The sequence below is a fragment of the Microtus pennsylvanicus genome, chromosome 10 (assembly GCF_037038515.1).
Source record: "Microtus pennsylvanicus isolate mMicPen1 chromosome 10, mMicPen1.hap1, whole genome shotgun sequence".
NCBI classification, from domain to species: domain Eukaryota; kingdom Metazoa; phylum Chordata; class Mammalia; order Rodentia; family Cricetidae; genus Microtus; species Microtus pennsylvanicus.
In genome coordinates this window covers 78127955-78143898 of record NC_134588.1, presented here as the reverse complement: position 1 = coordinate 78143898, position 15944 = coordinate 78127955, and positions in this window count along the sequence as shown.

The following is a 15944-nucleotide window of genomic DNA, read 5'->3' as shown; positions in this document are numbered from 1 at the left end:
CTGTGGATTTATTTTTCTGCTTGCTGGAGCCTCTGAATCTGTATTTTGTCTTAGGTTAAGAGAACTATGGCACAGGTAACAGTGATAGTTGCCTCATAGCACTGAGTGAGAGGCCTTTGAGAGGCTCCTTATTGTTGCTTGGGGCTGCCCACTAGAGGCTGGAGGAAAAGAACAGAGAACCACAATACAGAGGATATCCGGATTTCCTGCAAGATTTGAGAAGCATCATTGTATCCCCCAGTGCCAAAAGTAGAAAGCTTTCCTGCATATTTCAGGGTATGCTCATGGCCACATCTAAGTCTAATTTTGAACTGCAATCAGTCCAGGGACTACTAGAGAAAAATATCACCACACAAATGTAAAACCATCTGCTGAAATTTTAAATTTTGGTCTTCTTTCCCAACATTCTTGCTACTATTTGCTTTTCATCACCTTAAAATAGTTTCTATTACATCCATGACTATGAAGAGTTAATAGAGGTGTATATATGTGTGTGTGTACGTGAGTGTGTGTGTGTGTATGTGTGGTGTGTGTGTATGTGTGGTGTTTGTGTATGTGTGGTGTGTGTGTATGTGTTGTATGTGTGTGCGTATGTGTGCATCTGTATGTGTGTGTGTGTGTTTGTGTATGTGTACATGTATATGTTTCTGGTATGTGTATATGTATGCACTGGAGTTTCATTCTTTATTTTTCATTTTTAAAATGTTTTATGTTGAATTATTTAAGACTTAGCAAAGTTACCAAAAGAATTCAGACAGTTTCCATGTTTATTTCACCTGGCTTTCGCCCAACAACAATACCTTACATACCAGAACATATTTTCAGAGCCAGGAAATAGATACTGATACAATATTACTAGTTAAACTATAAGCTTTCTGTTTTATTTTGTTGCTTTTACAATGTCTGGTGGTGGTGGTGTGGTTGCTTGTATTGTAGAATGGAATTCACCTTGCCTATACACATTTGCATCAACATCACCACAGTCAATTTATAAATTCTTCCATTGCAGCACAGAAAACACCTAGTACTGCTTCTGTATAGCCACAACTCTCCCCTGTTGCCCTAAGTGCTGGCAACACCAATCTGTTTTCCATCACTATAATTTTGTAATTCCAAGATTGTTCTATAAATGGAATGATACAGTATAGCCATCCTGTTTGAATAGAATCCAATTTTGGCTCCCATACTATGTGTTCTGTTGCTGTCAGGCATTCAGACATCCAGTAATATTCTTTTTTTTCTGGGACAAAAGCTATATGATACTTCCCTATTTATTGAGAAGGGGCTGTTAAAAATCACACAGCTCCTTATTCAATTATTTTCCATTTCTGAGCATCCAGTTGCTGGCCTGCTGGATTCAGAATGTCCCTTGGACAAAATGACCTTGACTCATGGCTTCAAACCACAAAGGAAGACAAAAAGACAGTGCTTGCCCTGTCCCCAGCCCAAGGGTGGCTTTTCTGCCTTGACGAGACTGTGAGGGCTAAAGTGTAAGATCCAGGCAGAGCACATCAAAGCTATGTAAAAAGGGACACATTTAAACACACCTATTATCCCTGTGGCACAGTCAACAAAGTATTTCAATCACCGATGAGTCTCTCTGTGTTCCCAGATTTATTTTTAGGTGCAGTACAACAGATTGTTTCTTTGTTTGCTTTTCTATCTGCTTGTGGTTATTTCTTCCTCCTGAGTGGTTCATCACAGCAACCATCATATAGCAATCATCTGTCAGTATGTTATTATTTATTATGTATTGACTGCCATAAAAGATCATAAAGCTTTTCAGGTGCCTATAAATATATCAGCCACTGGCTGCAAAGCATACAGCCACACTTACACATTTATTTACTCAGGACGTGGAGATATTAGCCCAAAGACAAGGCAGCCACCGATGGGGAATGGTCCATTACTTTTGGCCTCACTTCTAGTCTGAGAGATGGATGCAGAGCTCAGAAGGATGCAGGGTGCAAAGATGCAGAAAATGAAGTGGACAAAGCAAATGTTCTTACTGTGGCTTTAACAGGTAGAGCAGCTGGTACCTGTGGTGGTGGCATGGTGTGGAGAGCTGTGACTTGTCTCTCTTGGTTAGGAAAACAGATTTGCTTATCCTTTTTTTCCAGAAATAAGACACTGTAGTTGTAAGAGAGGATGGAAATAAAACAGAAGAATCAGTAACATGTATTATTGATTGGCTCTTTGTGTCAACATTGGTCTTGGTGTCCAGGTATAGAAGACTGCATCTCACAATATTTTATAGGCAAGCAACAAAGGTGGAAACAGAAGAGAGAGATGATAAATTTGTCCAATGTGGTGGCTAAAGCTGAGCAGGAGACAGGGGAAGGAGGATCAGCTCGAAGGGCTCATCAGTTTTGATGGATTGTTCAGGAGGGAGTGTGGAGAAAAAGGGGCTTGGCGAACCTAAGGGATGAACTGAAGGAATACATGGGGGATCTTTGAGTGACAGAACTGTTCATGCAAAAGTCCTACCGCTTCATGTTTGGAAAGTGGGAAGAAGATTCCATCAGTGGAACTGCAGCCTAGTGGGCAAAGAAGACAATAAAAATGAAGTCATCTCTAAAACCATATAAGTGGAGGTGCATTTGATTCTGGCAGGATGGTGAGCCAGCGAATATAGCGCTGAAATTATGGAACTGTCTGAACTTCTTTATGAAATAAAATATCCTTTAGATGCTGTGCTAATATGCAGAAAATAAACTGGAGTAGATCAGGGTAGAATGGGTCTATGTAGTATGGAAAGTACTTGGCTAACATACTCACATCTTTTGTTATTATGGAATAAAAACAGTAGTATCCCTGTGCTAGACAGTCTGGTGTCAAGGCCTGGGAGACGGTGCACTTGGTAAAGTGCTTATCACACAAGCGTGAGGGCTGCGTGTGAATTACTGGAACATACATGGGAAGATGAGTGTGGCAACACTCATGTGTAAGTCCTGTTCGGAGTGTGCCAGCCCTCATCTGTAACCGCAGTGCTAGGGTGTACAGGTGGCAGAAACATACAGGTTCCTTGAGGTCATGGAATAACCAGCCCAGCCGTATTTGTAAACTCAGGTTTTGAAACCATGTACCAAAATTAATGTGGAAAGCAATAGAGGAAGACACTTTGTTTGACCTCTGGCCTTCACAGATGGGAGTGTGTGTCCATGTACATTGCCATATGCTTACACACATACCCACATGAACACATGTATACATCACACATATGGATACACAAAATAAGATGGATAGTCAGAAAGGGAGATCTCACCATTGGCTTTTCCATGTGCCTCCACACATGAACACGCACATACGCATACAACACGGGAAACCAGCCCTAAGTTTCCTGTTCATTGAATGTTTGAATCAGAGTTACTTCTCTTGGGATCTCTCATCTCATCCTCTGAATAACCTGGGACCACACACCTTGCTTTAGAGAGCAAGAGAGTCTTTGTCTCTACCTTATATTCTCTACTCTTTTCTTCTTTGGGTAACAGCAACCGGTTTGTCTCACTCTGCTGTGTGACTCCAAACAACTGAATTGCTCCACATATGCAATGACCAGCTGCCTCCAGGGTAACATTCATAACAGACCTCAGTGATGAGGGGAGTCTGAACCCTCTTGAGATTCTGCTTCTCAAGACTGTGCATCTTTCCCCTGACAGTCCAGTGTGGTCTTCTCAAGAGTTATGTCTCTCTTTGCTATCACAACAGACCAAATCCTGCAATTAGTAGTACGCAATGATTCTTTAAGGGAAATGGTAGCTTTTCTGGGTTATATGGAGAACTGAGATAATCTGCAACGAAATCCCTTAGTGTGTGTGTGTGTGTGTGTGTGTGTGTGTGTGTGTGTGTGTGTGCGTGCACATGTGAGCACATGAATACACATGCATAATAGTGATGAAACAAATCCACTTCGTTACAGCCTGGGAGAAGGGGAACCCATCTTGCGAAATCCTGCATGTGCTTTATATCTTCTTTGTGATTTCTTTTACTGTGGGGAAGGAAGAAAACCTTTATATTTTCTTTCCTTTACCTTTAGTGACTTGAATTATATTTTCTAATTAAACTGAAAAAAGAAATGAATTGGAGAAAATGTTAATTATTATGTTTTGACAAGGATGCAAATTTTACTGAGAAGAAGGAAAAAGTCACCTCAGAAGGTTATGTGTCATTCTAGGAAAGGGTGGTAACTATTGGAAAGTAACTCAAGGAAGAACTATCTAAGAACTGTAACATGCAGGCCAACTTGTGGTTTCTGTCCCGCCTGGTACCCCATAGCCAGCAAGTCCCAAAGAAAAATCACACAGAGAGTCTACATTAATGATAAACTGATTGGCCCATTAGCTCAGTCTTCTTATTACCTCTTGTAGCTTATTTTTATCTATGTTATCCACATGGCTCGGTATCTTTCTCAGTGAGCAGGTCACATCCTGCTTCTTTGGTGGACTGGGCAGGAATGCAAGAATGGGCTTCCTCCTTCCCAGAATTCTCCTGTTTTCATCACTCTGTCTCTACTTCCTTCTAGTTGACCCGCCTATACTTCCTGCCTGGCCAATCAGCATTTATTTAAAACATGATTAACAGAATACAGATAATTCTCCCACACCAAAGAACAATACACAGTGGTGGTGGCTTATGCCTTTATTCCCAGTACTTGGGAGGCAGTCTGATCTCTGAGTTCAAGAATAGTCTGCTCTACAGAGTGAGTTCCAGGATATTCAGGGCTACAACACAGACAAACCCTGTCACAAAAATAAGTTGTAGGGAGGTAAATATGGGGCAGCTGATAAGATTTCTTTGTGCAAACTCATCTTGATGTCAACTTTCAGTCTTCTTCAGGACTGTTAAAACCCAGGAGTGGAGGCTTTATGGCAGACCAAGCTCCAAAGTCCATTTTGGCTAGTTAATGGAAGCTCCTGCAGCTCAAAATTCTCCATTGCCAAAGTGAAATGTCTGAGTGTGGCATATTCATTGTATTCTCTTCTTCGGAAAATATAGTACCAGGGCCAACTACCTCAATGGCTTCCAGTCATACCTGGATTCAAGTCATGGCACTGTCTAGAGTTTTTCTTGGGAGAGGCAATGCGATGCAGTAAGAATCTATCCTTTAGAGTAGGACTGCCATGTGCAGAGTTTTAGTTTTAAATAACACTATACACAGCCAGGAAGCTTCTGGGGTTGTACCTAATTTTTTCATCTGTAAAATTGGACTACTGCTGGCAATACTTATGGTCAGGGAACAGCCCGGTCTGGCTGCACTGGCTTTTTCCTCCAGGCTCACAGCTTGGGATATTGTACAATTGCTTTTACTGGAACTGACTGTCAGGGTCAGAAAGGAGGAGAGGGGGCAAGCTGTAGCCTGTGACTGGTCCTGCCTCTAACCTGACTCCTCTTGTGATGAGTGATGGGTTCAAGTGTCTTCAGTGCTCTCTGTGAACACAGTAGACTCCGGAGGGAGGTAGTTCCTTCTTGCTGGAAGCAGACTCTTGCCATAACTTTTCTGCCTTCCGTGCTGAGCTGGGAATAACATTCCCAGCTGTCCCCTTCCTGCATCTGTGGATACCACCAGAGAAGATTTTGTCAAGTTCCCTTTCCAAAATTTTTTCACAAGAGAGTGCTCATTTGACCGTGCTATACCAGGCCATTGGTTGCCCTTCTGGAGAGTCAGAAATGCATGCTTCTTGATTTTCCCCTGGATGAAAATATGGCATAATTTAGAAATCCCTCAAGTTTATTTTTCACTCTTGATAGCAACCCAAGCCTAATAAAAACTTCCCTTATTTTTATTACCTATAAATCCTCCTAATGGAATTAATAGAGAGAAATCAGTTAGGTTTCTGTGCTCAAATCACTGTCTTACCCAAAATCCTAAGCAAGATCAGATTTTGTTATGTATTGTAAATGACTGGAAGCTCATTTATCCTTAAGATAAACCATGCTGTCTCTACATTAAATCTTCCTTTGGAATGCCTCCACCTTTTCTGACAGGCTCAGGTGAACTTGAATTTGCATGAGGCAATAGAAGACTCTACATAACAGGAGTGGGCCATGGAGTTAGCCTTTGCTCTGAGCAAATATCAGGCTGTCACATGACAGGTGCTAGATTACTGTCTGCTTTGGGCATAGCTCGGAAAGGGTAACCATCCTGAAGAGCCTGGTTCTACTTCTCATGTCTAGAAGAAGCTGTACCTGTAGGGCAATTCACTTCTGAGGAGCTTGCTATGCAAATTTCTGTGAAGACAGCAATGGGACTTGTCTTATGCATTGGTGTTGCAATATGTGCAACAGGGCTGCGTCCCCGGCACCCGGCCGCCCTCATGGCTAGCTTATGCCCCAAAATAATTACATGGAAACTGTATTCTTTTAAACACTGCTTGGCCCATTAGTTCTAACCTCTTATTGGCTAGCTCTTACATATTGATCTAACCCATTTCTAATATTCTGTGTAGCAGCACCATGAGCTGGCTTACCAGGAAAGATCTTAACCTGCATCTGTCTGGAGTGGGAGAATCATGGCGACTTCCTGACTCAGCTTCTTTCTCCCGCATTCTCTTCTGTTTACTCCACCCACCTAAGGGTTGGCCTATCAAATGAGCCTAGGGAGTTTCTTTATTAATTAACCAATGAATGCAACAGATTAGAAAGAAATCACTCCCACATCACATTGGTGTCTCTTGTTCTCACACCAGTGTTGGAAATAAGGTGAGTGTTCAGTTTCCCCTGCAAAATGAATGAGCACAATGAGGATGGACAGCTTGTTGGCTTTAGACCCAGTTCTTTGGGATGGTCTGCTGCAACATAGACTGTAATGAATTATTCAACTTTAGCTATGACACACTGGAGCAAATATTTAAATATAAATGCATGATTAATATAAATTTGTAAATCAGTGAAAAAAGATATAAACATATAGTTTTAGTGAAGAACTTTCTTACTTGGCAGCTGTCTTAGGGCTTCTATTACTGTGAAGAGACACCATGACCATGGCAACTCTTTTTTTAAAATTGATTTTTACTGAGCTCTACATTTTTCTCTGCTTCCCTCCCTGTTTCTCCTGTTCCCCTCAACCCTATACCAAGGTCCCCATGCTCCCAATTTACTCAGGAGATCTTGTCTTTTTCTACTTCCCATGTAGATTAGATCTATGTATATCTCTCTTAGGGTACTTCTTGTTGTCTAGGTTCTCTGGGATTGTGATTTGTGGGCTGTTTTTCTTTTCTTTATGTTTAAAAACCACTTATGGGTGAGTACATGCGATAATTATCTTTCTGTGCCTGGGTTACCTCACTCAAAATGATGTTTTTTAGCTCCACCCATTTGCCTGCAAAATTCAAGATGTCACTACTTTTTGTTCTGCTGTGTAGTACTCCATTGTGTAAATGTCCCACATTTTCCTTATCCATTCTTTGAGGGGCATTTAGGTTGTTTCCAGGTTCTGGCTATGACAAACAAAGCTGCTATGAACATAGTTGAGCACATGTCCTTGTGGCACGATTGAGCATCCTTTGGATATATACCCATGGCAACTCTTAAAAAGGAAAAACATTAAATCGGGGTGGCTTATATTTTCAGAGATTTTGTCCATTATCATCGTGGTGCAACAGGGTAGTGTGTAGGCAGACATGGTGCTGGTAAAGTAACTGGGTGTTTTATATCTTGGCTTTCAGGTAATTGGAAGTGGTCTCTCGCACTGTGTGTAGTTTGAACATAGAAAACCTCAAAGCCTCCCTCTACTATGACACTCTTTCTCCAACAAGGCCACACCTACTCTAACACGGCCACATCAGTACCACTGCCTTTGGGGTCCATGTTCTTTAAAACAACCACATCAGTTTTTATAGTAACTGACCAATGGACAGACTGTGAAAGTTTGTCTCAGCCAATGAAGATTATCAAGTGTAGGGGTGATGGGAAAGAGCCTCCATCCACTTTCTGAAGGTTTTTTGCAATTAACTAATCATGGACAGATTAAACAGGACAATCGACACACGAATGCATTATAGGCTTAGAGGCAAGAGTATAGTGTGATTACCCATTCATCAAAATTATTTATGAGATTTATATAAAAGCCCCATTTCAATGAGATAGAGAAGAGCTGGGCATGCAGACAAATGTCTGGAGAATAATAGATGATGTAGTGGAATTCCATGCGCTTGGAGACTATGTGAAGGCCGGGGACAGAGTCTCTTGGGCATATTAACTCTACAAGTGGTTATAGATTATTACATTTGGAATACTGACTGGGACTGAACACTGAATGGAAAACACTGCTGGGTAACAAAAGTCTGTCCAGGCCTATTGACAGATTTTATTATTTCAAAACAAGATATGAGTTTAGTTAAAAAAAAAAAAACTGGTATGGGAAGTCCTTTTCTGTCTGTGTGTTGCTTTTATTGGTTAATGAATAAAGAACTGCCTTGGGCCTATGGCAGGGAAGAACAGGACTAGGAGGGGAAAGCTAGGCTGTATGCTGGGAGAAAGAAGGGCAGAGTCAGAGAGAAACCATGTAACCTGCCAGAGATGGATGCCGGAACATTAGCTGGTAAGCCACAGCCATGTGTCAATACACAGATTAATAGAATGGGTTAAATTAATATGTAAGAGTTAGCCAATAAGAAGCTAGAGCTAATGGGCCAAGCAGTGATTTAAATGATATAGTTTCTGTGTGATTATTTCCATTCTGGGTGACCGGGACAAAGAAGCAGCCTCCTCCAACAGAAAACCAAGGAAAGGGGCCAGAAATAACTATTTGGTTCCTGCGTGAGTTTGTAATTAAAGCACAAACAGAGGTATTAACCCCTTGGGCATTACTTTTGGGGGACAAAATATCCAGTATTTTATGGGAGAGGTACTTTCTGACTAACTCAAACACACTGAAAGTTTTTTCCTATTTCTTTTCCCTCTTACCTTTTACCTTCCTCTTTCTCCTTCTCTTTTCTTCCTCCTCCTTCATGTTTGTCTTCCCTCCAGAGAACCTTACAAAGAACCAGCTCAAATACCACAGTCACCCATCCAGAACTGTTCTGTCCATACTGTTTTAAATATGAGATATATGATCTTAAACTGAGGGTGTTCAAAAATGTGCCCACTTTTTGTGTCAGGGAGTCTTTCCCATGCAAGTGAGTATACCTTTACCTTCCAAAGTTCCCTACTGTCTAGTCTTTCTTCTAAATCTGTGAAGAGACACCATTGTAGCCAAAAGCTCTTCTGTGTCCCACCTGGTCACACACCACTTATAAAATAATCCCTCAGAGGCTTAATATTAATTATAGTTGTTTGACCAATAACACGGACCTTTTACTGGCTAGCTTTTATATTTAAATGAACCCATTTCTATTAGTTTACGTATCACCATAAGGCTTGTGGCTTGTTACCTTACATCATGCTTCTACAGTGGCTGCTGGCATCTCTCAACCCTGCCTTCTGTCTCCCTGTATCTTTGCTTGCATCTCCTGCCTCTCGATATTCTGCCCTCATAGGCCAAAACAGCTTTTATTCATCAATCAGTAAAGGCGACACCTATTCACAGTGTACAGAAAGACTGCCCACATCACACCATGACCATGGCAACTCTTTCAAAAGAAAACATTTAATTGAGACTTGCTTACTGTTTCAGAGGTTTAATCTGTTATTGTGGCAGGGAGCATGGTGGTACTCAGGCAGACATGGTATTGAAGAGTAAATGAGGACTCTACATCTGGATCTGTAGGCAGCAGGTAGAGAGAGATGCTGGGCCTGGCTTGAACATTCGGAATCCTCCAGCAAGGGTATACCTACCTCAACAAGGCCACACCTCCTAATCCATGTCAAGTAGTACTACCCCTTAATGATCCAAGCATTCAAATATAAGAGCCTTGCGGGTTTTTACTGTTTAAACCATAATACCTACTTTCTTGGTTTGTTGAGGAGCTTGCTCTGAGAATTCCCTCTAGCATACTCTTTGCTTGTTGCAAGTACTAAGCATTTCTTCATTGTTTATCTCTTAGCTGTGTTTATGGGCTTTGCTCTCAGTAAGGAACAAATTCACTGCGTTCAGTTACTACATTTGGGCAAAGCCCCTCTCAGTATCTTTTGTTTTTTAATTCTTTTAGTTTGAACTAAACAGCCTATGGGGTTACCATCTGAGGGGTGGTGGCCCTGAGCTCTTCCTTGCTCTCTGGGTTCCAGCACTGGGTTGAGTTCTCTTGTGCCTGGAACATCCCAGTTCATCTTAGTACACTCATCCCCATTCCACCCCGACACTGTAAGACTCAAGTTCAGCTCGGTTGCAGAAATTCATGTTTTTCTATGATGGTAACTTGAGAAAATAGTTGAAAGACCTCTGTTTTTATTTGATTTCTTCCTCTGTTACTGACACTTTATTTCCTTTTATCCAATTTCCTAACTTTTCTTGCCTAGGGATGTGTCTTCTTCAAGAGCAGTCGTGGGAAGGGCAGATGGAAAGGGGTACGGAGTCTGGAGCCAATTTTTCTTTTCTGTAGAGATCATTAAAGGACACTACAACACATTTAATTTAAAGGTCCTGGTAGGCTTCATTTTTGATTGTAGAACTGAGCCATAAAAGACTCTAATGAACTCGGCACGCGTGGGTGGCTGTATTGATAGGAAAGGGTAGAAGGAAGCAGAAAGGAAGAGTAAGCGGCGGATTAGTTCTTTCCCGGTGAGGGATATAGAAAGCGAACAGGAAAATGACTAGTTAACATCAAGGCATCCAAGTGACCTTTCTGTGTCTTATTAAAATAGAGGAAACACTCAGATGAAAGGAGGATGGAGGAAGACAGGCTTCTTGTGAGCCTCTGGCTCCAAAGACCTTGGTGTGATTTCAGGAGTATCAGTAAGTAATTTCCCTCTAAGACAGGCTGAAGGAGAAAGTAGAGGTGTGAATAAGAAGACTTTGGTGCACTGAGTTTGAAGCTAGGGAGGCCTATGGTGAGAAGAACGGAAAGTGGTCCTTATCACTGGCAGCAGGAAATGTAAATCCAAGTCTCCAGATGCAACCTGAGGAGTTTCACCGTGGACTTCTTTCTACTCCTATGTAGCCAAGATTTCACTCATGCTATAGAAAAACCATTTTAGGTTAAGTCATTAAGGCTGATTGCAGGAAAAAAAATACATGCTTAAACAATAGTATTAAGAGAGAGGCCTTGAATATCCATTAATAGTAGCTAAATCTGTATGTTTTTTGTGTCATTTGAAGTTACATTGTTCAAGGAATGTGATCTGTCTCTAACTTAAAATGAGTTATGCTTTTACTCAAAGATATTTTTTCTCTGTAAAGGGGTTTGCAGGTACATTGGACAAGTTTTTAGCTAAGAAAGGACTTACAGATAAGATAAGACAAGATAAAATGGTCAAGAGAATTCTTACTACACACAGGTCACAAGGAGGTCAAAACTTATATTTTAACTGTAAGCATGGCTCCATTCTTGTCTGTGAGTCTTTCTCAAAAAATAAATACAAGCTTGCAGATATGAAAGAAGAGCTAATAAGTGTAGTTCATTAGATGTTTTAACCTTCTTGTTTGAGATAGGTCTTAGAATAATAAATATTATCTCTATGTAGGTTATCTTTACAGGATCCTCTGTGTGTGTGTGTGTGTGTGTGTGTGTGTGTGTGTGTGTGCATGTATGCGTGCACGCACGTGCACATGCAGGTGCTCATGCATAGTGTGCGCATAAGCCAGATGCCAACCTTGAGTGTCTTCCTTAAGAGTTATCCACCTATTTTTTTCTTTTTCATCTTTTTTGCACCTATTCATTCAGTCATGGGAAGGGCACGAGCATGCCACGGTACATATGTGGTAGAAACAGGTCAATTAATGAAAGTCAGTTCTCTCCTTCCATCATGTAGGTTCTGGTGATTGAACTCAGATCATTAGGCTTGGTGACAGGTACCCTTACCCACCGAGTGGTCTCTCAGGTACTAGCTTATTTTTGAACCAAGGTCTTTCACTGAGACCCGGAATTTGCCCATTAAGTTAAGCTTGCTGATCAACAAACCCCAGGTATTCATCTTGGCCATACCTTGTTTGAGCTGAGTTTTTTAAAATGGGATGTTTGACATATAGAAATATGAGCTAATAAGAAATAAAGTTTTGTTTTATGCTGTCAAGTATAGTAATTTATTACAGCATCAATGGAAAGCTAATATATACTCTATCATGTGCAATTAAGTTCTAAGCAGAAGAGGTAAATAGAGATTGTGAGTAGCCTACTTTAAAATTACAGGGTGAACTCATTTGCATCTTGAAATGATTCTTAACATTACAGAAGGATAAAAGGTCCCTTTAAGTAGCCCTTATTTAAGTGTTTGTTTATAGATCATTACTTGCTTAACAGAGGAGGAAGCTAAAAGATGAAATGTTCCAAGCTATTGCTGATTAAACAGCAATCAGAAATGAAGATAAAGCATGAGATTATAATATAACAAATGGACATTTACACATTCATTTCAAATATTTACATTTTATTTAACTAAACAAAAATGTTAGCATCTCTAGTTTTTTCTGATATATTCACCTTCTTTGGCAACCTGCATCCAACTCAGGCAAGAAACTGTGCAGCCAAGGATACCAAGGACAAAACGGAGAGAAGTTTGTCCTTAAGGTTTAGGCTCTAAGTCGTCTTGCTCCCCAATTTTTTTTGACATAGCTTTTGGGAACAGAAATACTCTCCCCCACTCCTGATGACCAGGCCTGCTTTCACATTTGATTCTGAGAGGTATTTGATTTTGTTCCTATGTTTCCAGTATAAAAGTTGTCACAATCAAAATGTGGACACCTGTGTCAAACAAAACAAAAAGTAAATAGAATGTGAGGTTGTGAAGGAAGGCATAGTTCTTGTAGATGATTGCTTAACAGTGATTATCAAAAAATTCTGTCAGAGTCACAGTCTTGAATAAAGGTCAAATGAAAAATAAAAACAAACCATTTCAAGGACATTTGGTTCATCCTGGCCTGGCACCAACACTCTGGTGCTTAATCCTGTGATGTAGGATTATTATTTCAAAATATCTGATGGAAGTCCATGGCCTTTTGGATCATCCAAAGGGATTTGGCTAAAAGTTACAATGATCTTAGGTCAAACTCAGAGGAGGATAATGGATGGCTAATAAGGGTTCTAAAGATATCCCGTGATATTTTGGCTGCAGCCCTACAGCATTCAGCTCCCCAAAATCACAGAGGTTGTAATCAGTCAATTAGTCTCAACAGAATGTTAGATACAGGTGTGCTTGCTCTTCTGGAAACTTCATGGCATGTTATCCTGTTGCGGTGGATTCAAATTTTATTTTCAGGATAATAAAAGTTCTACAATTTTTTTAAACCAAGTAAGCATTCTTTTTCTTTGAAAGTAGTCACATCTGGTGGATATGGAGATATTCTTCATGAGCTATCAGCTTCGCCATGTGGCTGTGGCTTACTAGCTAAAGCTCCCAACATCTGTCTCCAGCAGCTTCAGGCTTTCTGTCTGAATCTGCCTTCCTCTTCCCATGCTATAGGCCAAGCCAGTTCTTTATTTATTAACCAATAGAAGCAACACATAGACAGAAGCACCTCCCACACAAGCACATCTCCAATGACATAACCTTTTTTCTGAAGAGCCTCTACTTCCTAATAACTCACCATCTGATAACCAAGCCTTCAGACATGGCTTTTTAAGATATAATGTGGAATGATGAAACACTTCTTACACCGGTTACAAAACAAAATAAGTGCATTGTGCAAAATGAATAAGAATCAGCCAGATATCTAGGAAAGAAATGAAGGTGATTTCACATCCTTCTGAGAGTACATGTGGCTGATGGATGCCTAGAAAAAAAAGCATGAGATAATGATGCCAAGCTAATTCCCGGATGTTGTTTGATTATGTTCATATAGAAGCTGAGCAGAGAACCATGGTGAACAAAATCCTGGCAGAAAAGCAGAGCTAATAGGTGCCCAGATTATTCTTGAACTGGGACTCTGTCTCTTGAAGATGAGGACTAATGTGCATGAAATCACACCATGACTGTCCTTGTAAGTGGCAGGCCAGGGGGATGTGATAGAGAGCCCTAGAGATTCCAGGAAAGTAATCCTTTAGCAGAACACATTATTTCTGGTTTTCATGCTCCACACCATTCCCACTCCAACACTCTGGTCAAAGAGTAGATAATGACAATGTAGGAGATTCTACTTCTGCTTGAAAGGACCACAGGAAGAGCAGACAGCAAGACATGTGGGAATTCAGGAGAAAGTATGGCCCCTTAGAAAATAGAGAAATGTATCAGCCACTGCTTCCTGCTCAGAGGGCAATCAGACAGTAGGCACCTTTAAAGCTCCTTTGGGTGGAACAATGCTTTGGCCAGTGGCTACTTTAGAAAACAACCCTGTGGTATAGTTAGGAATGCAAAATTTTAATATTCACGCTTATTAGCAACAATATACTTCATGACTCATTTTATCCTACATAGAATATGAGGAATGTAATAGAATTTTGTTTAAATGGTCAACAACTAACTCTAAAGGGAGACAAGAAACCGATTTCACCAGTTTCAATTCCACTCCTCTGATAAGTGATTCCCCTTGCATCTCACTCTGGATTTCCTTTTCTACTTTTTTGAGCTCTGGCCCATTCTACTTTGTCTTTCAAGCTTCCCTTCTGGGAATATATTCCTGATGCTTTTTTCCCCCAGAGACCAGGTGATATGAATCTTTTCTGAAAACTTTTCTTGCATTCATTTCTCTATCAAAGACAGCTGGACCCTTTGCTTGGCCAGTGATATGCGTTGGGTAAAGCCAAGATTTTCCATTCTTCTAGTTGAAAAGATTGAAGGCCCTAGGAAATGCTCATAAAGCTTCCTCCCCAGTAGCCTCAGGGGTAGGAGAAACTTCTGGAAAGTGTACCTGGAGATGTGAGAGAACAGATTCACTAAACTTCTTTACTATCTCTCTATAGAGTTTTTCTTTTCCTTCTGCTTTGAGTGGAAAGGAACTGAATAGCAAGGAAACCCATTTTGTTTCTTTTCTGTAGGATAATCTCTGTCACATTTAGGTTCGAGGTATCTACCCTTACCCATAGCTTTTAGATTCTTTTCTATAACTTTTATTTCATGGTTGGCTTTTAGGATGGAAATGGTTCTTAATACCTGTAAAAGAATAGACATTCTTAACATTTGCTTAAGACTCTTTAAGGCTTCTCTAACTTCCTTGAGTATTCATGTCTCATTTGATCCTGACAACTGTCCTGCATAATCCTAATGATGGTGGTAAAAAAAAAAATCCTTAAAAGTCTTAACTCCATCCCAAGTAGTCTCCTAGAAGCTCTGCACTGCCTAATTTGATCTGTCCACAATCTAAATGAAGATATTTCATCACCCCCATCTTTCACATATGAAAATGCAAATGCAGATGCTAAATTCTGCAGGTAAAAAAAATCCATGTTTTCAAAGTCATGTTTGCAGCTACAGAGCTGATACCAAAGGCCAAGCGGCCTGTCTCCATCTTGCTGCACATATATCTTATTTGGAAGCACCTCTCAAACTGGAAAGTACACAGTATTCACGCAGGATTTTATTAAATACAGATTTTATCACAGTTAGTCTTCAGTGAAGTAGAAGATACACATTTGGGAAAACCTCATCATGTGGATGCTGAAGCCGAGTACTTTGAGTAGAAGGTTGTAGCCGGGCGGTGGTGGCACATGCCTTTAATCTCAGAATTTGGGAGGCAGAGGTAGGTGGATTTCTGAGTTCGAGGCCATTTTGGTTTACAAGTCAGTTCCCATAGGCAGGGGGTGTGTAGAAAAGAAAGTAGTAAGCTTCAGAAGACAAGATCTTTTCTCTACTGTGAGTTTAAGATCATTTTCCAAATAGGGATTTCCCCTTGATTCTCAACTAACTCTGATCAACTTGAAAGTAGTGGCTGGAACAGGCAGTTGCACTGCCTCTGCAGAGGCAAAAGCTATCCTTGA